The sequence below is a fragment of the Lissotriton vulgaris genome, unplaced genomic scaffold (assembly GCF_964263255.1).
Source record: "Lissotriton vulgaris unplaced genomic scaffold, aLisVul1.2 SCAFFOLD_3016, whole genome shotgun sequence".
Classification (NCBI taxonomy): domain Eukaryota; kingdom Metazoa; phylum Chordata; class Amphibia; order Caudata; family Salamandridae; genus Lissotriton; species Lissotriton vulgaris.
The window spans coordinates 191,150-215,775 of record NW_028246033.1 but is presented as its reverse complement, the minus strand read 5'-3'; the positions used below and the strand labels follow the sequence as shown (position 1 = coordinate 215,775).

Here is a 24,626-nt window from a genome sequence, read left to right as displayed (position 1 = left end):
GCCACACTTTAATGAATATTGAAGGAAGCAATGCAGGGGAACAGCCAAGTCCACACAGTATCACCCATCATTCCCGACGCGTTTCGTGATCTCCTCACTTCTTCTGGGGCTCATGGTTTTGAACTGAGAATGAACGGCAATGTTCTCAGCACTACTACAAATCTGATAACTTCCGCCTACCATGGGCGTGGCCACCCCAGTGGCCTATGGTACCTGTAGTGCTTTGGTGTCCTCAAGTGAGCTGCCGATCAATCAAGATTGTGTTGAAAAATGTAACATCCAAGTAGATTGCGGTAAACAGCTGTCACATGCCGCACCACTTGACCACTTGCTTGTTCCTCCAATACTGGAACCTGATGCCCAAAATGACTACTTAGGTTTGCGTCTCCACAGGACTGGTGAAACAGCAGCCGGGCACTCTTCCGCGGCTCAGGCCAGCCGCTTCCAATCAAACCAACACAGTTTGCCTGCTATAGAAGAGGCCCAACACCAGGTAAGTATCCGCCACACTTTAATGAATATTGAAGGAAGCAATGCGGAGGAACAGCCAAGTCCACACAAATGACACAAATTCCCCTTATCCACCCTAAACCCTAAAATTACCCTTCCCACCCAAGTACCCCTATCTACCCTAAAAACACACTTCCCACCCTTAACCCTAAAAAGTCCCTTGTGAACCAAAATACCCCTACGCGTCCTAAACCCAAAAAATCCCCTTGCCACACAAATAACCTTATCCACTTTAAACCCTAAAAACAGCCTTGCCAACTAAATACCCATACCCACTGTCGCCATCAAAATACCCGAGCCCATCCTAATCACCCTAAATATCCCCTTGCAACCCAAATGCCCTTACTCACCTGTATCCCTAAAAATCCCCTTGCTGCCCAAGTACCATAACCAAGCTAAACCCCCAAAAATCCCCTGCCACCCAAATACCCGTTTCCACACTAACCCCTAAAAATCATGCGGGAATCAAATACCTTTACTCACCCTAAACCCTAAATATCTCCTTGCCACCCAAATGCCCTTATCCTTCTGAAACCCTAAAAATTCCCTTCCTGCCCAAATACCCATACGCACCCTAAACCCCCCAAAATCCCCTGGCCACCTAAATACCCTTGTGCACCCTAAACCGCAAAAACACCATAGCCACCCATATTCCCTTAGCCACCTGAGACCCTAAAAAACCCCTTGCCACCCAAATACGCTTACGCGCCCCTGCCCTCACACACATATATATATATATATATATGTATATATATATATATATATATACTTCCATTATTCTTTGTAAGGGCGTGCGTGGTAAGGAATTTGGGGGCATATTATCAAGCAAGGGCGATACATTATCGCCGCTTTTATCGGCAGGAAACTGCCGCTAAAACGGCGATAATGGGCTTGATAATATGCCCTTGTGAATTCCTATAGAAGCACAGGTTCTGGTGTTAACCTGGGCTGCTGTGGGAATTCACAAGGGCATATTATCAAGCCCATTATCGCCGCTTGAGAGGCAGTTTCCTGCCGATAAAAGCGGCGATAATGTATCGCCCTTGCTTGATAATATGCCCCTAGGTCAGTAAAACTTTGCGTGGTGAAGGCGCATACGTTGTAATACATGTGTGATAATGGTATTGCGTGGTTTTGACCGCATTGTAAAGGTCGTTTCCCCTTACACACACACACATATAGGACTTTGATAAAGAATCCTTTCTGTTTATGTTTTAAAAATGAAAGTTAAAGAAGTCTGAAAAGAACCCCGAAATGTTTGGATACAAAAGTCTAATCCATGAAACTGTTCAATGTGTGTTCTTCCAAAAGACGTGGCTTCCAGAACACTTCTCTGCAATTTGAATATTGTTTCAGGAAACTGTACAGAAAGATTCTCCAAGACCACTCATACATCCTTTCGCCCCTCGGTTGAACAACCTGTGTGATATATACTAAGCTATTATGTTATTTTACTCTGCCCCGTTCCCCTTCGTCAGCGCATTTTTTTACAGCGCCTTGAACTGCATCAGTTTAGTTTATGCGCTACATAAAATCCTCTCTTGTGCATTAAAAGGAAAACTGTTTTCGAAATGGGAAACCTGCTTGTTCTGTGATTACAGGATATTTGGTGCACGATTTACTTCCCCAATATTTTGCTGGCTCAGCTGGGGCAGGGGCACTTTGAGCTCAGTTTGACCCCTTGGCTCGGCTCCGGCTCGGCTCTCCCTGCTAGGTTGCTGGCTCGCCCACCTCCATGCTTTACACGAAGTTCTGCCTAGCTCTGTTTGCTCAGATTGCCTTGTGCTGGTAACTCTGCTGTCCTCACTCCTGTGTAGGCGGAAGCATATCTGGAATTCCAAAGGTCCTTCTTCTGATCGAAGTGATTTTCCTAAGAAGTTGTTTGATATGGAAAATTTACTAATGGCTCTGTGATAGCACCCTGTTATCACCCAGACCGCCAGGGCATGTTTGGGTAAGGATGGTATCCAGATATGGCACTGTATAAATACAGTACACTTAGGAACTCAGGAAACATCTTTACTTGGAGACGCAGAAGGTGTGGGTGAGTACCGCTCTCTGTGGGACAAGAAGTCTTTGTTGAGATTTGGGCGAGTACTGCTCTCTGTAGTGAAAGAAGTCTTTGTTAAGGTGTGAGTGAGTGCCGCTCTCTGTGGTAAAATAATTTTTTGTTAAGGTGTGGGTGAGTACCGCTCTCTTTGGTAAAAGAAGTCTTTGTTAAGGTGTGGGTGAGCACCGCTCACTGTGGTAAAAGATGTCTTTGTTAAGGTGTGAGTGAGCACCACTCTCTGTAGTGAAAGAAGTCTTTGTTAAGGTGTGGGTGAGTACCGCTCTCTGTCTCTGTGGTAATAAAAGTCTTTGTTAAGGTGTGGGTGAGTACTGCTCTCTGTGGTAAAAGAAGTCTTTGTTAAGGTGTGGGTGAGTACCGCTCCCTGTGGTAAAAGAAGTCTTTGTTAAGGTGTTGGTGAGCATCGCTCCTTGTGGTAAAATAAGTCTTTGTTAAGGTGTGGGTGAGTACTGCTCTCTGTGGTAAAATAAGTCTTTGTTAAGGTGTGGGTGAGTACCGCTCCCTGTGGTAAAAGAAGTCTTTGTTAAGGTGTTGGTGAGCATCGCTCCTTGTGGTAAAATAAGTCTTTGTTAAGGTGTGGGTGAGTACTGCTCTCTGTGGTAAAATAAGTCTTTGTTAAGGTATGGGTGGGTACCGCTCTCTGTGGTAAAAGAAGTCTTTGTTAAGGTGTGGGTGGGTACCGCTCTCTGTGGTAAAAGAAGTCTTTGTTAAGGTGTGGGTGGGTACCGCTCTCTGTGGTAAAAGAGGTCTTTGTTAAGGTGTGGGTGAGTACTGCTCTCTGTAGTAAAAAAAGTCTTTGTTAAGGTGTGGGTGAGTACTGCTCTCTGTAGTAAAAGAAGTCTTTGTTAAGGTGTGGGTGAGTACCACTCCCTGTTGTAAAAGAAGCCTTTGATAAGGTGTGAGTGAGCACCACTCCCTGTTGTAAAATAAGTCTTTGTTAAGGTGTGGGTGAGTGCCGCTCAATGTGGTGAAATAATAAGTCTTTGTTTAGGTGTGAGTGAGTACTGATCTCTGCGGCTACCAAAGTCTTTATGAAGGTGTAGGCGAGTACTGCTCTCTGTAGTGAAAGAAGTCTTTGTTAAGGTGTGGGTGAGTACCGCTCTCTGTCTCCGTGGTAATAAAAGTCTTTGTTAAGGTGTGGGTGGGTACCGCGCTCTGTGGTAAAAGAAGTCTTTGTTAAGGTGTGGGTGGGTACCGCTCTCTGTGGTAAAAGAGGTCTTTGTTAAGGTGTGGGTGAGTACTGCTCTCTGTGGTAAAAGAAGTCTTTGTTAAGGTGTGGGTGAGTACTGCTCTCTGTAGTAAAAAAAGTCTTTGTTAAGGTGTGGGTGAGTGCTGCTCTCTGTAGTAAAAGAAGTCTTTGTTAAGGTGTGGGTGAGTACCACTCCCTGTTGTAAAAGAAGTCTTTGATAAGGTGTGAGCACCACTCCCTGTTGTAAAATAAGTCTTTGTTAAGGTGTGGGTGAGTGCCGCTCAATGTGGTGAAATAATAAGTCTCTGTTTAGGTGTGAGTGAGTACTGATCTCTGCGGCTACCAAAGGTGAGGCGAGTACCGCTCTCTGTGGTAAAATAAGTCTTTCTTCTAGTTTTATTCATGGGATGTTAAAGCAGGGACACAGATTGGAGTCCAAGCCAAGCCCTAAAGCCTGTAGTCTATTTGGTATTCTTCTCCATAGATGTTACTGCACCAGGTGTAACTTTCTTACTGGTGTGATCGCCTCAGTGCTATTCGCTTGTGCTGTAGGTTGTACAATGCAGGGGAAACCAAACTCACCCTGCGAAGTCTGTAATTGAACTGTGTGCCTCATAAGGTAAACTTTCCACATTTAATTAGTGTACCTGTTGTTTTGAAACCACTCAGCACTCCGCCACACCAGGAACTTCTCTGATCTCTGCAGCCTGTGATTGGTACATTTCCCCCAAATTACGGCTCTGCTTAGAGCGAGATTGTTCCTACTGGCTGGTGTTCTTGGCCGTCAACACTTCCAAGTTTCAGGATTTATCTAAGTTAGGCTAATTAATTATTTAATTATTGCCAGTTGGCTGCCAGTCATTAAACGCTGTTAATACACATTTCCCTTATATGCCCCAGCCGTTGGCGGGGGTCCATAATTGCAGTGCTGGCAATTAACAGCTGTTAATAGTTTGGGTAGGAGATAACCCGGCTGAGTTAATTATCTCCTAAATGAACAAGTCCAGAGTGTTTCAACCTCAAGGGACTGCAAAGGCGCTGTCAAGGGGAGGGGGGGGGGGGGACAGACCAAATGTGCCAGACCCCTGTCCCCCCTTCCTCGGGGCGCTCTCTCTTCACATGAAATAATATATAGGACAAAGTCTGCTTGTCTTATTGTAACTTTGACCATCACATTTTGTGATTGTTATTGCTGAGTCTCTCTTCAGGTTTTTTAAAATGTTTTCTTTTAGGTGGTACTATAATGTGGGCATTCCAAAAGCTTGGTTAGTTTGATTGGCAAAAAAGTGGGCTGTATATATTTTCAGACACTTATACAACCAAATCCCTTTATATGTGTACAAAATGTGACTATTCATGGGAGCTTTCAAAAGGTGTTCTCTTCTTTTCTGTTTTTTTGTTTTCAAATATTATCAAGTACGGTAAATTTTAAGAGCTGATTAAATCACTCTCTGGTGTAAAATCAGATTTATTTATGTGGATTCATTTTGTTTGTGAATTATGAATATGGGAATCAGTATTTAGAATATTCTTTATCCAGAACTTTTATTAAATACAAAAGTAAACATTTCCTCTCGGGGTCAAGGTCACACATTTTGTCTGCATCTTTTCATTAATGACCGTGCCAGGCTGCGCAGCACATTACACTGGCATCGTCTCCACTGCCCCTTTATTTTCTGCTGCAGGGTCACCAAACTAAACAATTAATGGTCTAGTTTGAGCTGTGAGTGGCGGGAATAGGTTACTTTTAAAGGGTGTCCACACCACAGCCCCCACTAGGCGGCTCTGTGTCTTCAGGTGCCCCCTACCGTGCGGTGTGACCAGGGCAGGTCAGCTTCTGGAAGGGTCGAGTTTGTATAAAATTCTAACCCTTCGTCTGTCTCTAAAAACTAAATAAATATTTGTCTGTGACGTCCATTTTAATCTCCTTGGAGCGTGCCAGATGTGGGGAGGTGTCTTCTGTGTGACACCCTCACAGTGCCCTGGGATGCACCCTGGATCCAGCAGGGGCTTCTCGCGACAGAAAGTGTGACAGACAGGAACACGCCAGATATCCGAGGATATCCGAGGAGAGGTGACCTGGGATTGGGTAAAGTCCCAAGCATGGGATCCAATCACTGCCTTTGTGCAGAAACGCAAATAGGAGGCTTGCATCCTTGAGTGACACAAGCCGCTGTTTACTGCTCCAAGCATAGTAGTTGCATCGGCACACCTCGCCCCACAACCCTCACCACCCAAATGAAACACAGACAAGTGAGTTTGGGAATAAGAAGTTGCAGGTTTATTTGAGGATACAAATAACAGAGCGGGTTAACTGATGGGCGACCCCCCTCGCCCCGCAACCCCTTGTTGCAGGGCGCCTGAGGTTGAGCCAATTGCACGGACACCCTGGCCCTGGCCAGGTGTCGATTCTGGGAGGCACCAGCCTCCCACCGGTGTACCTAACGTCCACCTGCCCCACCCTCCAGACAAGGGAGAGTCAACTCACACCTTGCCCATCCAGGCGGGGCGTTTATTAGCAAACCCCCGGTTGTTCAGGCTTACAACCGCCCTAAGGACTAACGGGGTGCCGTTGAACCAAGTCCCCGAGAAGGGCCCCTCGGCTTAATATGACTCAGCTGTGCCTTTGCACTGGGGCTTCAGGTCCTGTTCCTGCGCCTGTTCTGCATGTGGGGGGGGTCGCCTTGTAACACCTCCTGCAACCTGAAAAACAAAATACAACATTAATATTCTCCCCTCACCACTTCCCCCCTTCCAGCGTGTGAGCGGTAGGGAGGGGAGCTGGAATTCGGGCCTCGCATCCGGAGTCGTGGGGGAGAGGGAGAGGGCCTAGAGGGGGGCTAACGGGCCTGAGGCTGGCGAGGAGCAGCCTGGCGACCGCAGTGGTGGGGGGACAACAGCAAAGAGGGCGCGGGGAGGGCGGAGCTCCCATATAAACTCCCAGAGAAAGGGGGGTGGCCTGACCTACGTGTCCCGCCTCCCCCGCCTCTTCCCTCCCACGGGCTGGCCTCGGTTCCCTGCGCCCTACTACGGGGTTTGCCCTCCCATGGGGGTCCCTTGCAGGGACCTCGGGCATCCTTCATAGTAGTTGCATCGGCACACCTCGCCCCACAACCCTCACCACCCAAATGAAACACAGACAAGTGAGTTTGGGAATAAGAAGTTGCAGGTTTATTTGAGGATACAAATAACAGAGCGGGTTAACTGACGGGCGACCCCCCTCGCCCCGCAACCCCTTGTTGCAGGGCGCCTGAGGTTGAGCCAATTGCACGGACACCCTGGCCCTGGCCAGGTGTCGATTCTGGGAGGCACCAGCCTCCCACCGGTGTACCTAACGTCCACCTGCCCCACCCTCCAGACAAGGGAGAGTCAACTCACACCTTGCCCATCCAGGCGGGGCGTTTATTAGCAAACCCCCGGTTGTTCAGGCTTACAACCGCCCTAAGGACTAACGGGGTGCCGTTGAACCAAGTCCCCGAGAAGGGCCCCTCGGCTTAATATGACTCAGCTGTGCCTTTGCACTGGGGCTTCAGGTCCTGTTCCTGTGCCTGTTCTGCATGTGGGGGGGGGTCGCCTTGCACTTTATCCACAGCCTTGGGCGTGGCACCCGCTGCGCCCAGGGCCCCCACTACCTAGCCTTAGTCCTTCTTCATCTACACCCGGCTGCTTCTAGCGCCTCACCCAAGTCTAATAGGAAGATCGCCATACCCACCTTGGACAGATGCACTCCATCAGATTCCCAGCACCCAATGGACTTGGCGTGTAGCAAGCCATGCCTAATAAAACCTACTCCACTTTGTTCGCTGAATTTCCGCATTGCTGCGTTGACTCGCCTACGAGTGACTCTTCATCTCCGGTGGTTTTCCACCAGAAGAATTTGGCATTGAACTAGGTTGGCTACCTTGTCACTGGGTTGCACGCATTCTCTAGTGAAACTTTATTACTTAAGAAAACTTTGCAAAAAACAGGAGTGCGCACACTTCATATTGCTTTAACGCTCATCACTCTGTCAGTGATGCAGTGTGCTTCTTTGTGTGGAGTGGGATGGTCATCGCACTCTCAGTGATGCAGTGTGTTTCCTTGTGTGGCGTGGGACGGTCATCGCTCTGTCAGTGATGCGGTGTGTTTCTTTGTGTGGCGTGGGATGGTCATCGTTCTGCCAGTGGTGCAGTGTGTCTCCTTGTGTGGCGTGGGACGGTCATCGCTCTGCCAGTGATGCAGTGTGTTTCCTTGTGTGGCGTGGGACGGTCATCGCTCTGCCAGTGATGCAGTGTGTTTCCTTGTGTGGCGTGGGACGGTCATCGCTCTCTCAGTGATGCGGTGTGTTTCTTTGAGTGGCGTGGGACGGTCATCGCTCTGCCAGTGATGCAGTGTGTCTCCTTGTGTGGCGTGGGACGGTCATTGCTCTGCCAGTGATGCAGTGTGTTTCCTTCGGTGGCGTGTGATGGTCATTGCTCTGCCGGTGATGCAGTGTGTTTCCTTCGGTGGCGTGGGATGGTCATTGCTCTGCCAGTGATGCAGTGTGTTTCCTTCGGTGGCGTGGGATGGTCATTGCTCTGCCAGTGATGCAGTGTGTTTCCTTCGGTGGCGTGGGATGGTCATTGCTCTGCCAGTGATGCAGTGTGTTTCCGTGTGTGGCATGGGACGGTCATCGCTCTGCCAGTGATGCAGTGTGTTTCCTTGTGTTGTGTAGGACGTTCATCGCTCTGTCAAGTGATGCAGTGTGTTTTCTAGTGTGGCGTGGGATGGTCATTGCTCTGCCAGTGATGCAGTGTGTTTCCTTCGGTGGCGTGGGATGGTCATTGCTCTGCCAGTGATGCAGTGTGTTTCCTTCGGTGGATAGGGATGGTCATTGCTCTGCCAGTGATGCAGTGTGTTTCCTTCGGTGGCGTTGGATGGTCATTGCTCTGCCAGTGATGCAGTGTGTTTCCTTTGGTGGTGTGGTCATTTCTCTGCCAGTGGTGCAGTGTGTTTACTTCGGTGGCGTGGGATGGTCAATGCTCTGCCAGTGATGCAGTGTGTTTCCTTTTGTGGCGTGGGACGGTCATCGCTCTGTCAGTGATGCAGTGTATTTCCTTGTGTTGTGTAGGATGGTCATCGCTCTTGCAGTGATGCAGTGTGTTTCCTTCGGGGGCGTGGGATGGTCATTGCTCTGCCAGTGATGCAGTGTGTTTCCTTCGTTGGCGTGTGATACTCATTGCTCTGCCAGTGATGCAGTGTGTTTCCTTCGGTGGCGTGGGATGGTCATCGCTCTGCCAGCGATGCAGTGTGTTTCCTTGTCTGGCGTGGAATGGTCATCGCTCTGTTAGTGATGTAGTGTGTTTCCTTGTGTGGCGTGGGACGGTCATCGCTCTGCCAGTGATGCAGTGTATTTCCTACTGTTCTGTAGGATGGTCAACGCTGTGCCAGTGATGCAGTGTGTATCTTTGTGTGGCGTGGGATGGTCATTGCTCTGCCAGAGGTGCAGTGTGTTTCCTTGTGTGGCGTGGTACGGTCATCGCTCTGTCAGTGATGCAGTGTGTTTCCATGTGTTATGTAGGATGGTCATCGCTCTGCCAGTGATGCTGTGTGTTTCTTTGTGTGGTGTGGGACGGTCATCGCTCTCTCAGTGATGCAGCGTGTTTCCTTGTGTTGCGTGGGACGGTCATCGCTCTCTCAGTGATGCAGTGTGTCTCCTTGTGTAGTGTGGGATGGTCATCGCTCTCTCAGTGATGCAGTGTGTCTCCTTGTGTGGCGTGGGACGGTCATCGCTCTGCCAGTGATGCAGTGTGTTTCCTTCGGTGGCGTGTGATGGTCATTGTTCTGCCGGTGATGCAGTGTGTTTCCTTCGGTGGCGTGGGATGGTCATTGCTCTGCCAGTGATGCAGTGTGTTTCCTTCGGTGGCGTGGGATGGTCATTGCTCTGCCAGTGATGCAGTGTGTTTTCTTGGGTGGCGTGGGATGGTCATTGCTCTGCCAGTGATGCAGTGTGTTTCCGTGTGTGGCATGGGACGGTCATCGCTCTGCCAGTGATGCAGTGTGTTTCCTTGTGTTGTGTAGGACGGTCATCGCTCTGTCAGTGATGCAGTGTGTTTTCTAGTGTGGCGTGGGATGGTCATTGCTCTGCCAGTGATGCAGTGTGTTTCCTTCGGTGGCGTGGGATGGTCATTGCTCTGCCAGTGATGCAGTGTGTTTCCTTCGGTGGATAGGGATGGTCATTGCTCTGCCAGTGATGCAGTGTGTTTCCTTCGGTGGCGTTGTATGGTCATTGCTCTGCCAGTGATGCAGTGTGTTTCCTTTGGTGGCGTGGTCATTTCTCTGCCAGTGGTGCAGTGTGTCTACATCGGTGGCGTGGGATGGTCAATGCTCTGCCAGTGATGCAGTGTGTTTCCTTTTGTGGCGTGGGACGGTCATCGCTCTGTCAGTGATGCAGTGTGTTTCCTTGTGTTGTGTAGGATGGTCATCGCTCTTCCAGTGATGCAGTGTGTTTCCTTCGGGGGCGTGGGTTGGTCATTGCTCTGCCAGTGATGCAGTGTGTTTCCTTCGGTGGCGTGTGTTGCTCATTGCTCTGCCAGTGATGCCGTGTGTTACCTTCGGTGGCGTGGGATGGTCATCGCTCTGTCAGTGATGCAGTGTGTTTCCTTGTGTGGCTTGGGACGGTCATCGCTCTGTCAGTGATGCAGTGTGTTTCCTTGTGTTGTGTAGGATGGTCATCGCTCTGCCAGTGATGCTGTGTGTTTCTTTGTGTGGAGTGGGACGGTCATCGCTCTGCCAGTGATGCAGTGTATTTCCTTCTGTTCTGTAGGATGGTCAACGCTGTGCCAGTGATGCAGTGTGTTTCCTTGTGTGGCGTGGGATGGTCATTGCTCTGCCAGAGGTGCAGTGTGTTTCCTTGTGTGGCGTGGTATGGTCAGAGCTCTGTCAGTGATGCAGTGTGTTTCCTTGTGTTGTGTAGGATGGTCATCGCTCTGCCAGTGATGCTGTGTGTTTCTTTGTGTGGTGTGGGACGGTCATCGCTCTCTCAGTGATGCAGCGTGTTTCCTTGTGTTGCGTGGGACGGTCATCGCTCTCTCAGTGATGCAGTGTGTCTCCTTGTGTAGTGTGGGATGGTCATCGCTCTCTCAGTGATGCAGTGTGTTTCCTTGTGTGGCGTGGGACGGTCATTGCTCTGTCAGTGATGCTGTGTGTTTCCTTGTGTGGCATAGGATGGTCATCGCTCTCTCAGTGATGCATTGTGTTTTCTTCTGTGGCGTGGGATGGTCATCGCTCTGTCAGTGATGCAGTGTGTTTCCTTGTGTGGCGTGGGACGGTCATCGCTCTGTCAGTGATGCAGTGTGTTTCCTTGTGTGGCATGGGATGGTCATCGCTCTGCCAGTGATTCAGTGTGTTTCCTTCAGTGGCGTGGGATGGTCATCGCTCTGTCAGTGATGCCGTGTGTTTCCTTGTGTGGCATGGGACGGTCATCGGTCTCCCAGTGATGCAGTGTGTTTCCTTGTGTGGCGTGGGACGGTCATCGCTCTGCCAGTGATGCAGTGTGTTTCCTTGTGTGGGGTGGGACGGTCATCGCTCTGCCAGTGATGCAGTGTGTTTCCTTCGGTGGCGTGTGATGGTCATTGCTCTGCCGGTGATGCAGTGTGTTTCCTTCGGTGGCGTGGGATGGTCATTGCTCTGCCAGTGATGCAGTGTGTTTCCTTCGGTGGCGTGGGATGGTCATTGCTCTGCCAGTGATGCAGTGTGTTTCCTTCGGTGGCGTGGGATGGTCATTGCTCTGCCAGTGATGCAGTGTGTTTCCGTGTGTGGCATGGGACGGTCATCGCTCTGCCAGTGATGCAGTGTGTTTCCTTGTGTTGTGTAGGACGGTCATCGCTCTGTCAATGATGCAGTGTGTTTTCTAGTGTGGCGTGGGATGGTCATTGCTCTGCCAGTGATGCAGTGTGTTTCCTTCGGTGGCGTGGGATGGTCATTGCTCTGCCAGTGATGCAGTGTGTTTCCTTCGGTGGATAGGGAGGGTCATTGCTCTGCCAGTGATGCAGTGTGTTTCCTTCGGTGGCGTTGGATGGTCATTGCTCTGCCAGTGATGCAGTGTGGTTCCTTTGGTGGCGTGGTCATTTCTCTGCCAGTGGTGCAGTGTGTTTCCTTTTGTGGCTTGGGACGGTCATTGCTCTGCCAGTGATGCAGTGTGTTTCCTTCGGTGGCGTGTGATGCTCATTGCTCTGCCATTGATGCAGTGTGTTTCCTTCGATGGCGTGGGATGGTCATCGCTCTGCCAGCGATGCAGTGTGTTTCCTTGAGTGGCGTGGGATGGTCATCGCTCTGCCAGTGAAGCAGTGTGTTTTCTTGAGTGACGTGGGACGGTCATTGCTCTGCCAGTGATGCGGTGTGTTTCCTTGTGTTGTGTAGGATGGTCATCGCTCTGCCAGTGATGCTGTGTGTTTCTTTGTGTGGCGTGGGACGGTCATCGCTCTGCCAGTGATGCAGTGTGTTTCCTTCTGTTCTGTAGGATGGTCAACGCTGTGCCAGTGATGCAGTTTGTTTCCTTGTGTTGTGTAGGATGGTCATCGCTCTGCCAGTGATGCAGTGTGTTTCCTTGTGTGGCGTGGGACAGTCATCACTCTGCCAGTGATGCAGTGTATTTCCTTCTGTTCTGTAGGATGGTCAACGCTGTGCCAGTGATGCAGTGTGTTTCCTTGTGTGGTGTGGGATGGTCATTGCTCTGCCAGAGGTGCAGTGTGTTTCCTTGTGTGGCGTGGTACGGTCATCGCTCTGTCAGTGATGAGGTTTGTTTCCTTGTGTTGTGTAGGACAGTCATCGCTCTGTCAGTGATGCAGTGTATTTTCTTTAGTGGCGTGGGATGGTCATCGCTCTTCCAGTGATGCAGTGTGTTTCCTTCGGGGACGTGGGATGGTCATTGCTCTGCCAGTGATGCAGTGTGTTTCCTTCGGTGGTGTGTGATGCTCATTGCTCTGCCATTGATGCAGTGTGTTTCCTTCGATGGCGTGGGATGGTCATCGCTCTGCCAGCGATGCAGTGTGTTTCCTTGTCTGGCGTGGAATGGTCAACGCTCTGTCAGTGATGCAGTGTGTTTTCTTGTGTGGCGTGGGACGGTCATCGCTCTGTCAGTGATGCAGTGTGTTTCCTTGTGTTGTGTAGGATGGTCATCGCTCTGCCAGTGATGCTGTGTGTTTCTTTGTGTGGCGTGGGACGGTCATCCACTGCCAGTGATGCAGTGTCTTTCCTTCTGTTCTGTAGGATGGTCAACGCTGTGCCAGTCATGCAGTGTGTTTCCTTGTGTGGCGTGGGATGGTCATTGCTCTGCCAGAGGTGCAGTGGGTTTCCTTGTGTGGCGTGGTACGGTCATCGCTCTGTCAGTGATGCAGTGTGTTTCCTTGTGTTGTGTAGTATGGTCATCGCTCTGCCAGTGATGCTGTGTGTTTCTTTGTGTGGTGTGGGACGGTCATCGCTCTGCCAGTGATGCAGTGTGTTTCCTTCGGTGGCGTGTGATGGTCATTGCTCTGCCGGTGAAGCAGTGTGTTTCCTTCGGTGGCGTGGGATGGTCATTGCTCTGCCAGTGATGCAGTGTGTTTCCTTCGGTGGCGTGGGATGGTCATTGCTCTGCCAGTGATGCAGTGTGTTTCCTTGTGTGGCGTGGGATGGTCATTGCTCTGCCAGTGATGCAGCGTGTTTCCTTGTGTTGCGTGGGACGGTCATCGCTCTCTCAGTGATGCAGTGTGTCTCCTTGTGTAGTGTGGGATGGCCATCGCTCTCTCAGTGATGCAGTGTGTCTCCTTGTGTGGCGTGGGACGGTCATCGCTCTGCCAGTGATGCAGTGTGTTTCCTTCGGTGGCGTGTGATGGTCATTGCTCTGCCGGTGATGCAGTGTGTTTCCTTCGGTGGCGTGGGATGGTCATTGCTCTGCCAGTGATGCAGTGTGTTTCCTTCGGTGGCGTGGGATGGTCATTGCTCTGAAAGTGATGCAGTGTGTTTCCTTCGGTGGCGTGGGATGGTCATTGCTCTGCCAGTGATGCAGTGTGTTTCCGTGTGTGGCATGGGACGGTCATCGCTCTGCCAGTGATGCAGTGTGTTTCCTTGTGTTGTGTAGGACGGTCATCGCTCTGTCAATGATGCAGTGTGTTTTCTAGTGTGGCGTGGGATGGTCATTGCTCTGCCAGTGATGCAGTGTGTTTCCTTCGGTGGCGTGGGATGGTCATAGCTCTGCCAGTGATGCAGTGTGTTTCCTTCGGTGGATAGGGATGGTCATTGCTCTGCCAGTGATGCAGTGTGTTTCCTTCGGTGGCGTTGGATGGTAATTGCTCTGCCAGTGATGCAGTGTGTTTCCTTTGGTGGCGTGGTCATTTCTCTGCCAGTGGTGCAGTGTGTTTCCTTTTGTGGCGTGGGACGGTCATCGCTCTGTCAGTGATGCAGTGTGTTTCCTTGAGTGGCGTGGGATGGTCATCGCTCTGCCAGTGAAGCAGTGTGTTTTCTTGAGTGACGTGGGACGGTCATCGCTCTGCCAGTGATGCAGTGTGTTTCCTTGTGTTGTGTAGGATGGTCATCGCTCTGCCAGTGATGCTGTGTGTTTCTTTGTGTGGCGTGGGACGGTCATCGCTCTGCCAGTGATGCAGTGTGTTTCCTTCTGTTCTGTAGGATGGTCAACGCTCTGCCAGTGATGCAGTGTGTTTCCTTGTGTGGCGTGGGACGGCCATCGCTCTGTCAGTGATGCAGTGTGTTTCCTTGTGTTGTGTAGGATGGTCATCGCTCTGCCAGTGATGCTGTGTGTTTCTTTGCGTGGTGTGGGACGGTAATCGCTCTCTCAGTGATGCAGCGTGTTTTCTTGTGTTGCGTGGGACGGGCATCGCTCTCTCAGTGATGCAGTGTGTCTCCTTGTGTGGTGTGGGATGGTCACCGCTCTCTCAGTGATGCAGTGTGTTTCCTTGTGTGGTGTGGGACGGTCATCGCTCTGCCAGTGATGCAGTGTGTTTCCTTGTGTGGCATGGGACGGTCATCGCTCTGCCAGTGATGCAGTGTGTTTCTTTGTCTGGCGTGGGATGGTCATCACCCTGCCAGTGGTGCAGTGTGTTTCCTTGTGTGGCCCGGGATGGGCATCGGTCTCCCAGTGATGCAGTGTGTTTCCTTGTGTGGCGTGGGACGGTCATCGCTCTGCCAGTGGTGCAGTGTGTTTCCTTGTGTGGTGTGGGATGGGCATCGGTCTCCCAGTGATGCAGTGTGTTTCCTTCTGTTCTGTAGGATGGTCAACGCTCTGCCAGTGATGCAGTGTGTTTCCTTGTGTGGCGTGGGACGGCCATCGCTTTGTCAGTGATGCAGTGTGTTTCCTTGTGTTGTGTGGGATGGGCATCGGTCTCCCAGTGATGCAGTGTGTTTCATTGTGTGGCGTGGGACAGTCATCGCTCTGTCAGTGAAGCAGTGTGTTTCCTTGTGTGGCGTGGGACGGTCATCGCTCTGTCAGTGATGCAGTGTGTTTCCTTGAGTGGCGTGGGACGGTCATCGCTCTGCCAGTGATGCAGTGTATTTCCTTCTGTTCAGTAGGATGGTCAACGCTGTGCCAGTGATGCAGTGTGTTTCCTTGTGTGGCGTGGGACGGTCATTGCTCTGCCAGAGGTGCAGTGTGTTTCCTTGTGTGGCGTGGTACGGTCATCGCTCTGTCAGTGATGCAGTGTGTTTCCTTGTGTTGTGTAGGATGGTCATCTGTCTGCCAGTGATGCTGTGTGTTTCTTTGTGTGGTGTAGGACGGTCATCGCTCTCTCAGTGATTCAGCGTGTTTCCTTGTAATGCGTGGGACGGTCATCGCTCTCTCAGTGATGCAGTGTCTCCTGGTGTAGTGTGGGATGGTCATCGCTCTCTCAGTGATGCAGTGTGTTTCCTTGTGTGGCGTGGGACGGTCATCGCTCTGCCAGTGATGCAGTGTGTTTCCTTGTGTGGTGTGGGATGGTCATCGCTCTGCCAGTGATGCAGTGTGTTTCCTTGTGTGGCATGGGACGGTCATCGCTCTGCCAGTGATGCAATGTGTCTCCTTGTGTGGCGTGGGATGGTCATTGCTCTGCCAGTGATGTAGTGTGTTTCCTTGTGTGGCGTGGGACGGTCATCGCTCTGTCAGTGATGCTGTGTGTTTCCTTGTGTGGCATGGGATAGTCATCGCTCTGCCAGTGATGCAGTGTGTTTCCTTGTGTGGCATGGGACGGTCATCGCTCTGCCAGTGATGCAGTGTGTTTCTTTGTCTGGCTTGGGACGGTCATCACCCTGCCAGTGGTGCAGTGTGTTTCCTTGTGTGGCCCGGGATGGGCATCGGTCTCCCAGTGATGCAGTGTGTTTCCTTGTGTGGCGTGGGACGGTCATCGCTCTGCCAGTGATGCAGTGTGTTTCCTTGTGTGGGGTGTGACGGTCATCGCTCTGTCAGTGGTGCAGTGTGTTTCCTTGTGTGGTGTGGGATGTGCATCGGTCTCCCAGTGATGCAGTGTGTTTCCTTGTGTGGCGTGGGATGGTCATCGCTCTGCCAGTGATGCAGTGTGTTTCTTTATGTGGATTGGGGCAGTCATCGTTCTGTCAGGGATGCAGTGTGTTTCCTTGTGTGGCGTGGGACGGTCATCGCTCTGTCATTGATGCAGTGTGTTTCCTTGTGTGGCGTGGGACGGTCATCGCTCTGTCAGTGATGCAGTGTGTTTCCTTGTGTGGCATGGTATGGTCATCGCTCTGCCAGTGATGCAGTGTGTTTCCTTGTGTGGCATGGGATGGTCATCGCTGTGCCAGTGATGCAGTGTGTTTTTTTGTCTGGCGTGGGACGGTCATCACCCTGCCAGTGGTGCAGTGCGTTTCCTTGTTCGGCCCAGGATGGGCATCGGTCTCCCAGTGATGCAGTGTGTTTCCTTGTGTGGCGTGGCACGGTCATCGCTCTGCCAGTGGTGCAGTGTGTTTCCTTGTGTGGTGTGGGATGGGCATCGGTCTCCCAGTGATGCAGTGTGTTTCCTTGTGTGGCGTGGGACGGTCATCGCTCTGTCAGTGATGCAGTGTGTTTCATTGTGTTGTGTAGGATGGTCATCGCTCTGCCAGTGATGCTGTGTGTTTCTTTGTGTGGCGTGGGATGGTCATCGCTCTGCCAGTGATGCAGTGTGTTTCCTTCTGTTCTGTAGGATGGTCAACGCTCTGCCAGTGATGCAGTGTGTTTCCTTGTGTGGTGTGGGACGGCCATCGCTCTGTCAGTGATGCATTGTGTTTCCTTGTGTTGTGTAGGATGGTCATCGCTCTGCCAGTGATGCTGTGTGTTTCTTTGTGTGGTGTGGGAAGGTCATCGCTCTGCCAGTGATGCAGTGTGTTTCCTTGTGTGGCATGGGACGGTCATCGCTCTGCCAGTGATGCAGTGTGTTTCTTTGTCTGGCGTGGGACGGTCATCACCCTGCCAGTGCTGCAGTGTGTTTCTTTGTGTGGCCCGGGATGGGCATCGGTCTCCAAGTGATGCAGTGTGTTTCCTTGTGTGGCGTGGGACGGTCATCACTCTGCCAGTGATGCAGTGTGTTTCCTTGTGTGGGGTGTGACGGTCATCGCATTCTCAGTGATGCAGCGTGTTTTCTTGTGTTGCGTGGGATGGTCATCGCTCTCTCAGTGATGCAGTGTGTCTCCTTGTGTGGTGTGGGATGGTCATCGCTCTCTCAGTGATGCAGTGTGTTTCCTTGTGTGGCGTGGGAAGGTCATCGCTCTGCCAGTGATGCAGTGTGTTTCCTTGTGTGGCATGGGACGGTCATCGCTCTGCCAGTGATGCAGTGTGTTTCTTTGTCTGGCGTGGGACGGTCATCACCCTGCCAGTGGTGCAGTGTGTTTCCTTGTGTGGCCCGGGATGGGCATCGGTCTCCCAGTGATGCAGTGTGTTTCCTTGTGTGGCGTGGGACGGTCATTGCTCTGCCAGTGATGCAGTGTGTTTCCTTGTGTGGGGTGTGACGGTCATCGCTCTGTCAGTGGTGCAGTGTGTTTCCTTGTGTGGTGTGGGATGGGCATCGGTCTCCCAGTGATGCAGTGTGTTTCCTTGTGTGGCGTGGGATGGTCATCGCTCTGCCAGTGATGCAGTGTGTTTCTTTGTGTGGCGTGGGACAGTCATCGCTCTGTCAGTGATGCAGTGTGTTTCCTTGTGTGGCGTGGGACGGTCATCGCTCTGTCAGTGATGCAGTGTGTTTCCTTGAGTGGCGTGGGATGGTCATCGCTCTGCCTGTGAAGCAGTGTGTTTTCTTGAGTGACGTGAGACGGTCATCGCTCTGCCAGTGATGCAGTGTGTTTCCTTGTGTTGTGTAGGATGGCCATCGCTCTGCCAGTGATGCTGTGTGTTTCTTTGTGTGGCGTGGGACGGTCATCGCTCTGCCAGTGATGCAGTGTGTTTCCTTCTGTTCTGTAGGATGGTCAACGCTCTGCCAGTGATGCAGTGTGTTCCCTTGTGTGGCGTGGGACGGTCATTGCTCTGCCAGAGGTGCAGTGTGTTTCCTTGTGTGGCGTGGTACGGTCATCGCTCTGTCAGTGATGCAGTTTGTTTCCTTGTGTTGTGTAGGATGGTCATCGCTCTGCCAGTGATGCAGTGTGTTTCTTTGTGTGGCGTGGGATGGTCATCGCTCTCTCAGTGATGCAGCGTGTTTCCTTGTGTGGCATGGGACGGTCATCGCTCTCTCAGTGATGCAGTGTGTCTCCTTGTGTGGCGTGGGAAGGTCATCGCTCTCTCAGTGATGCAGTGTGTTTCCTTGTGTGGCGTGGGACCGTCATAGCTCTGCCAGTGATGCAGTGTGTTTCTTTGTGTGGTGTGGGATGGTCATCGCTCTGCCCGTGATGCAGCGTGTTTCCTTGTGTGGCATGGGACGGTCATCGCTCTGCCAGTGATGCAAGGTGTCTCCTTGTGTGGCGTGGGATGGTCATTGCTCTGCTAGTGATGCAGTGTGTTTCCTTGTGTGGCGTGGGACGGTCATCGCTTTGTCAGTGATGCAGTGTGTTTCCTTGTGTGGCATGGGATGGTCATTGCTCTCCCAGTGATACAGTGTGTTTTCTTCGGTGGCGTGGGATGGTCATCGCTCTGTCAGTGATGCAGTGTGTTTTCTTGTGTGGCGTGGGACGGTCATCGCTCTGCCAGTGATGCAGTGTGTTTCCTTGTGTGGCGTGGGACGGTCATCGCTCTGTCAGTGATGCAGTGTGTTTCCTTGTGTGGCATGGGATGGTCATCGCTCTGCCAGTGATGCAGTGTGTTTCCTTGTGTGGCATGGGATGGTCATTGCTCTCCCAGTGATACAGTGTGTTTTCTTCGGTGGTGTGGGATGGTCATCGTTCTGTCAGGGATGCAGTGTGTTTCCTTGTGTGGCGTGGGACGGTCATCGCTCTGTCATTGATGCAGTGTGTTTCCTTGTGTGGCGTGGGACGGTCATCGCTCTGTCAGTGATGCAGTGTGTTTCCTTGTGTGGCATGGGATGGTCATCGCTCTGCCAGTGATGCAGTGTGTTTCCTTGTGTGGCATGGGATGGTCATCGCTGTGCCAGTGATGCAGTGTGTTTTTTTGTCTGGCGTGGGACGGTCATCACCCTGCCAGTGGTGCAGTGCGTTTCCTTGTGTGGCCCAGGATGGGCATCGGACTCCCAGTGATGCAGTGTGTTTCCTTGTGTGGCGTGGCACGGTCATCGCTCTGCCAGTGGTGCAGTGTGTTTCCTTGTGTGGTGTGGGATGGGCATCGGTCTCCCAGTGATGCAGTGTGTTTCCTTGTGTGGCGTGGGACGGTCATCGCTCTGTCAGTGATGCAGTGTGTTTCCTTGTGTTGTGTAGGATGGTCATCGCTCTGCCAGTGATGCTGTGTGTTTCTTTGTGTGGCGTGGGATGGTCATCGCTCTGCCAGTGATGCAGTGTGTTTCCTTCTGTTCTGTAGGATGGTCAACGCTCTGCCAGTGATGCAGTGTGTTTCCTTGTGTGGCGTGGGACGGCCATCGCTCTGTCAGTGATGCATTGTGTTTCCTTGTGTTGTGTAGGATGGTCATCGCTCTGCCAGTGATGCTGTGTGTTTTTTTGTGTGGTGTGGGAAGGTCATCGCTCTGCCAGTGATGCAGTGTGTTTCCTTGTGTGGCATGGGACGGTCATCGCTCTGCCAGTGATGCAGTGTGTTTCTTTGTCTGGCGTGGGACGGTCATCACCCTGCCAGTGGTGCAGTGTGTTTCCTTGTGTGGCCCGGGATGGGCATCGGTCTCCCAGTGCTGCAGTGTGTTTCCTTGTGTGGCGTGGGACGGTCATCACTCTGCCAGCGATGCAGTGTGTTTCCTTGTGTGGGGTGTGACGGTCATCGCTTTCTCAGTGATGCAGCGTGTTTTCTTGTGTTGCGTGGGATGGTCATCGCTCTCTCAGTGATGCAGTGTGTCTCCTTGTGTGGTGTGGGATGGTCATCGCTCTCTCAGTGATGCAGTGTGTTTCCTTGTGTGGCGTGGGAAGGTCATCGCTCTGCCAGTGATGCAGTGTGTTTCCTTGTGTGACGTGGGACGGTCATCGCTCTGCCAGTGATGCAGTGTGTTTCCTTGTGTGGCGTGGGACGGTCATCGCTCTGTCAGTGATGCAGTGTGTTTCCTTGTGTGGCATGGGATGGTCATCGCTCTGCCAGTGATGCAGTGTGTTTCCTTGTGTGGCGTGGGACGGTCATCGCTCTTTCAGTGATGCAGTGTGTTTCCTTTTGTGGCATGGGACGGTCATCGCTCTGCCAGTGATGCATTGTGTTTCGTTGTCTGGCGTGGGACGGTCATCACCCTGCCAGTGGTGCAGTGTGTTTCCTTGTGTGGCCCGGGATGGGCATCGGTCTCCCAGTGATGCAGTGTGTTTCCTTGTGTGGCGTGGGACGGTCATCGCTCTGCCAGTGATGCAGTGTGTTTCCTTGTGTGGGGTGTGACGGTCATCGCTCTGTCAGTGGTGCAGTGTGTTTCCTTGTGTGGTGTGGGATGGGCATCAGTCTCCCAGTGATGCAGTGTGTTTCCTTGTGTGGCATGGGACGGTCATCGCTCTGCCAGTGATGCAGTGTGTTTCCTTGTGTGGGGTGTGACGGTCATCGCTCTGTCAGTGGTGCAGTGTGTTTCCTTGTGTGGTGTGGGATGGGCATCAGTCTCCCAGTGATGCAGTGTGTTTCCTTGAGTGGCGTGGGATGGTCATCGCTCTGCCAGTGAAGCAGTGTGTTTCCTTGAGTGGCGTGGGATGGTCATCGCTCTGCCAGTGGTGCAGTGTGTTTCCTTGTGTGGTGCGGGACGGTCATCGCTCTGCCAGTGATGCAGTGTATTTGCTTGTGTGGCATGGGATGGTCATCGCTCTGCCAGTGATGCAGTGTGTTTCTTTGTCTGGCGTGGGACGCGGATGTACGTTGTTACAACGCATGCTTTTACCATGCATGCTGTTACAACGCAAGTTTTACAACGCAAGCCATTACAACGCATTGCTTTGGGGGGTGCTGGATAGTGAATAGTTTAATTTACTATTCCAACTCCAGTCCCTGTGGATAGTAGGGAAGGTGTTGGATAGTAAATTAAACTATTACTTATCCTAGAGCGCTCCCAGTGCAATGCGTTGTAATGGTTTTCGTTGTAAAACCTGCGTTGTAAAAGCACTGCGTGGTAACAGTTGCGTGGTAAAGGATGTTTCCCGTGGGACGGTCATCGCTCTGCCAGTGATGCAGTGTTTCCTGGCGGTGGATGGTCATCGCTCTGTCAGTGATGCAGTGCGTTTCCTTGTGTGGTGTGGGACGGTCATCACTCTGCCAGTGATGCAGTGTGTTTCCTTCGGTGGCGTGGGATGGTCATCGCTCTGTCAGTGATGCAGTGTGTTTCCTTGTGTGGTGTGGGACGGTCATCGCTCTGTCAGTGATGCAGTTTGTTTCCTTGTGTGGTGTGGGACGGTCATCACCCTGCCAGTGGTGCAGTGTGTTCCTTGTCTGGCCCGGGATGGGCATCGGTCTCCCAGTGATGCAGTGTGTATCCATGTGTGGTGGGGCACAGTCATCGATCTTCCAGTAATGTAGTATGTTTCCTTTGTGGCGTGGGATGGTCATCACTCTGCCAGTGAAGCAGTGTGTTTCCTTGTGTGGCATGGGATGGTCAACGCTCAGCCAGTGATGTGGTGGGCTTCATTGTATGGCGTGGGATGGTCATCGCTCAGCCAGTAATGCGGTGTGCTTCATAGTGTGGTGTGGGATGGTCATCGCTCTCACAGTGATGCAGTGGGCTTCTTTGTGTGGTTCGACACCTGCCCCCGAAATCACATCACTCCGTTGGCGATGCTGCTGGGCTGCTCTGAGGCCCAGTGCTTCTGATACTGTGAAGTGTGTTTCTTTGTGTGGCTAGGCTCCTGACACTGAGATTGTGTTCCTTTGTTGGCAATGCCGCTCTGCTGCTGTGAGACCAGGTGCCTCTGATGCTGTGCAGTGTGTTTCTCTGTGTGGCTCAGCTCCTGATGCTGAGATTGTGTTGCTCTGTTGGGAATGCCGCTGGGCAGCTGCAAGACCCGGTGCCTCTGATGTGGTGCAGTGTGTTTCCTTGTGTGGCTTGGCTCCTGAAAATGAGATTGTGTTGCTCTGTTGGTGATGCTGCTGTGAGGCATGGTGCCTCTGATGCAGGGAAGTGTGTTTCTTTGTGTGGCTCAGCTCCTGATGCTGAGATTGTGTTGCTCTGGTGGTGAGGCCGCTGGGCTGCTGTGAGCCACAGTGCCTGTAAACAGCTCAGGGGGCAGCAGGTGCCTCAATATTCAAGCCAGCCGGCATCGTGCCTAACTTCCAGGTCAGCTGCAGTATGGTGTTCGTGGACCCTAGAGAATGCTCTGGGCCGATTCACAGAACTAATCTGAGACAAAATCCTACACTTACTACTTATGGTATTCACAGAATGCACTTACGACTACTAACTTTACGTCCGCATTCGGGGCGGAATTTCCACACCCAGAGCGGAAATTCTGCACCCAGAGCAGAAATCCCGCACTTGTGCTGAAATATCCACTCCCGGGCCGGAATACCCTTATCCTGGGCAGTTGTGCATTTTCCTCAATGCTAATCACCTGTCCAAGTGCCTACCATCCCCACCATGCATCAGATATAGTCAATTAACACCAGATTATGGGTATTCCGGCCTGGAAGCAGAGATTCCGGCATGAGTGCAGAAATTCCAGCACAATTACAGGATTTCCGCTCCAGGTGCGGAATTTCCGCTCCGGGTGAGGAAATTCCAGCTTGAGTACAGACGTAAAGTTAGTAGTCGTAAGTGCATTCTGTGAATACCATAATTAGTAAGTTTAGGATTTTGTCTCAGGTTAGTTCCGTGAATCGGCCCGCTGTGTACTGGTGATGGCAAAACTGTACTCCCATTCAGCTCGCAAGATGCTCTGGCTGCAACAATCCTCCGCTGAGATGCTCCGGGCTCAACAGCGGTGATCCAGGCCCGAAGACACAACACAATGATCCAGGAAACAGTGTCTGCTGCTTGCCACTTCCAGCTTTTGTGCATGTCAAGGCTCCACCCCTTCTGCCCTTTTGGTTACTTTAAACCACGACTGCCAATGCGGTGTGTGCTTTTCCGGGCTCCTGCCCCTACTGATTCCCGCCCTCAGGGTTGATTCATTGTGGTCTCCCCTAGGGTTCGCTTCTCTTTCCAGGGCCCGCACTGCTTCTATCTGCCACTGCATTGAGTGTAAGAATTATGGAATCTAATTCAGCATTACTCCACATGATACTTCTGTAACCATACGGGGGTCACGTCATCTTTTTTTCAATGTACAGTCACTATATGAAATGCATCATGGATGTTTTTTTACAGTGTTTAAAGTAAAAGAGTAAAATACACATTTTCTGCACACCACAGGAACATCAGGTTACAGGATTTGTTGAGGTATTTGTACACAAAAGATGAACGTTTTGTTATAGATTTGACATGGCATTGTTTTGTGTTAATTGGCATTTCACCTGGATCTACGTAAATGGAGTTGCTCTCTTTGAAATTTGCAACAACTGTGACAATTTAATTATTCCAAACTTCTTGTGGATTTTTACAGTACATTTATCATGCAAATACGTAGAAGCTGTTAATTTTAATGAATTTATGGCACAAAGGAAGAGAAATAAATATGTGTACTACTAGAGGAATTTCCTAAGGCTTTCTCTGGAAAGATAGGCCTGATAAACATTTTTGTTTACAAAATCTAATTCAAATCAGATGCCGACCTATGTGTACATAATGTGAGGCATAATCCATTGTTATCAGGGAAGATGCTATAGCAGAATAAAAAAACTTGGGCAAAGAATGTTGTCATAGAACCTGTGGAGCCTACGGAAGGGGTGTCTCCTCTTGTGGGAAGAAGTGCCAAAAGCAGTGTTAGATTGTGTGTTGATTTCAGAGAGTTAACTAAAAACATTCTGGTAGGTCAATGCCCATTACCAGTAACACATGAAATGTCTCTCACGAAAGGAGTTCAATGATTTTGCACTAGTCTGCGTACCATCAGGTCCCACTAAGAGATTAACAACTTTCATTACATCTGTCGGATGTTTCCAGTTTCGGGGCGTGCCCTTCGGCCTTGCTTGGGCGTTATTAATGTACCAATACCTTTTGATTAACTTGTTGGAAGGTGTGAGTGAAATTATGCTTTTTTAGGATGACATCTCAGCCATGGGGTAAAACGATGCTAGAAGCTTCAGGAAGTTTTGAAAACTCTAGAGAACAAAGGCCTTACAGTTGAAATCAATAAATGTAAGCACCAGAGGTTTACAAATCCTGGTGTGACAACAAAAAGGGGGCTAAAGGTTGGTGATTGTGTGAGAGTTAAGAATGACAAGATGGCGTGTCGGGGGATTGTAGGTACACTCACAGCTATAAGAGTGATAGGCTCTTTTGCAATCCTGCTTTG

General features: G+C 51.2%; 1 protein-coding gene across 2 annotated transcripts in view; it reads left to right on the top strand.

The window, feature by feature from the left end:
• Positions 1 to 2,500: 2,500 nt before the first annotated feature.
• Positions 2,501 to 24,626, top strand: part of LOC147666163 (endonuclease domain-containing 1 protein-like) — a 57,677-nt gene continuing 35,551 nt past the window's right edge. Inside the window, exon 1 of one of the 2 annotated variants that reach the window (XM_086949254.1) lies at positions 2,501 to 2,554. The gene's annotated coding sequence lies outside the window, so the exon portion shown is untranslated. Of the gene's footprint in view, positions 2,601 to 24,626 lie in introns of both variants that reach the window. The other variant, XM_086949255.1, reaches the window with a different exon arrangement.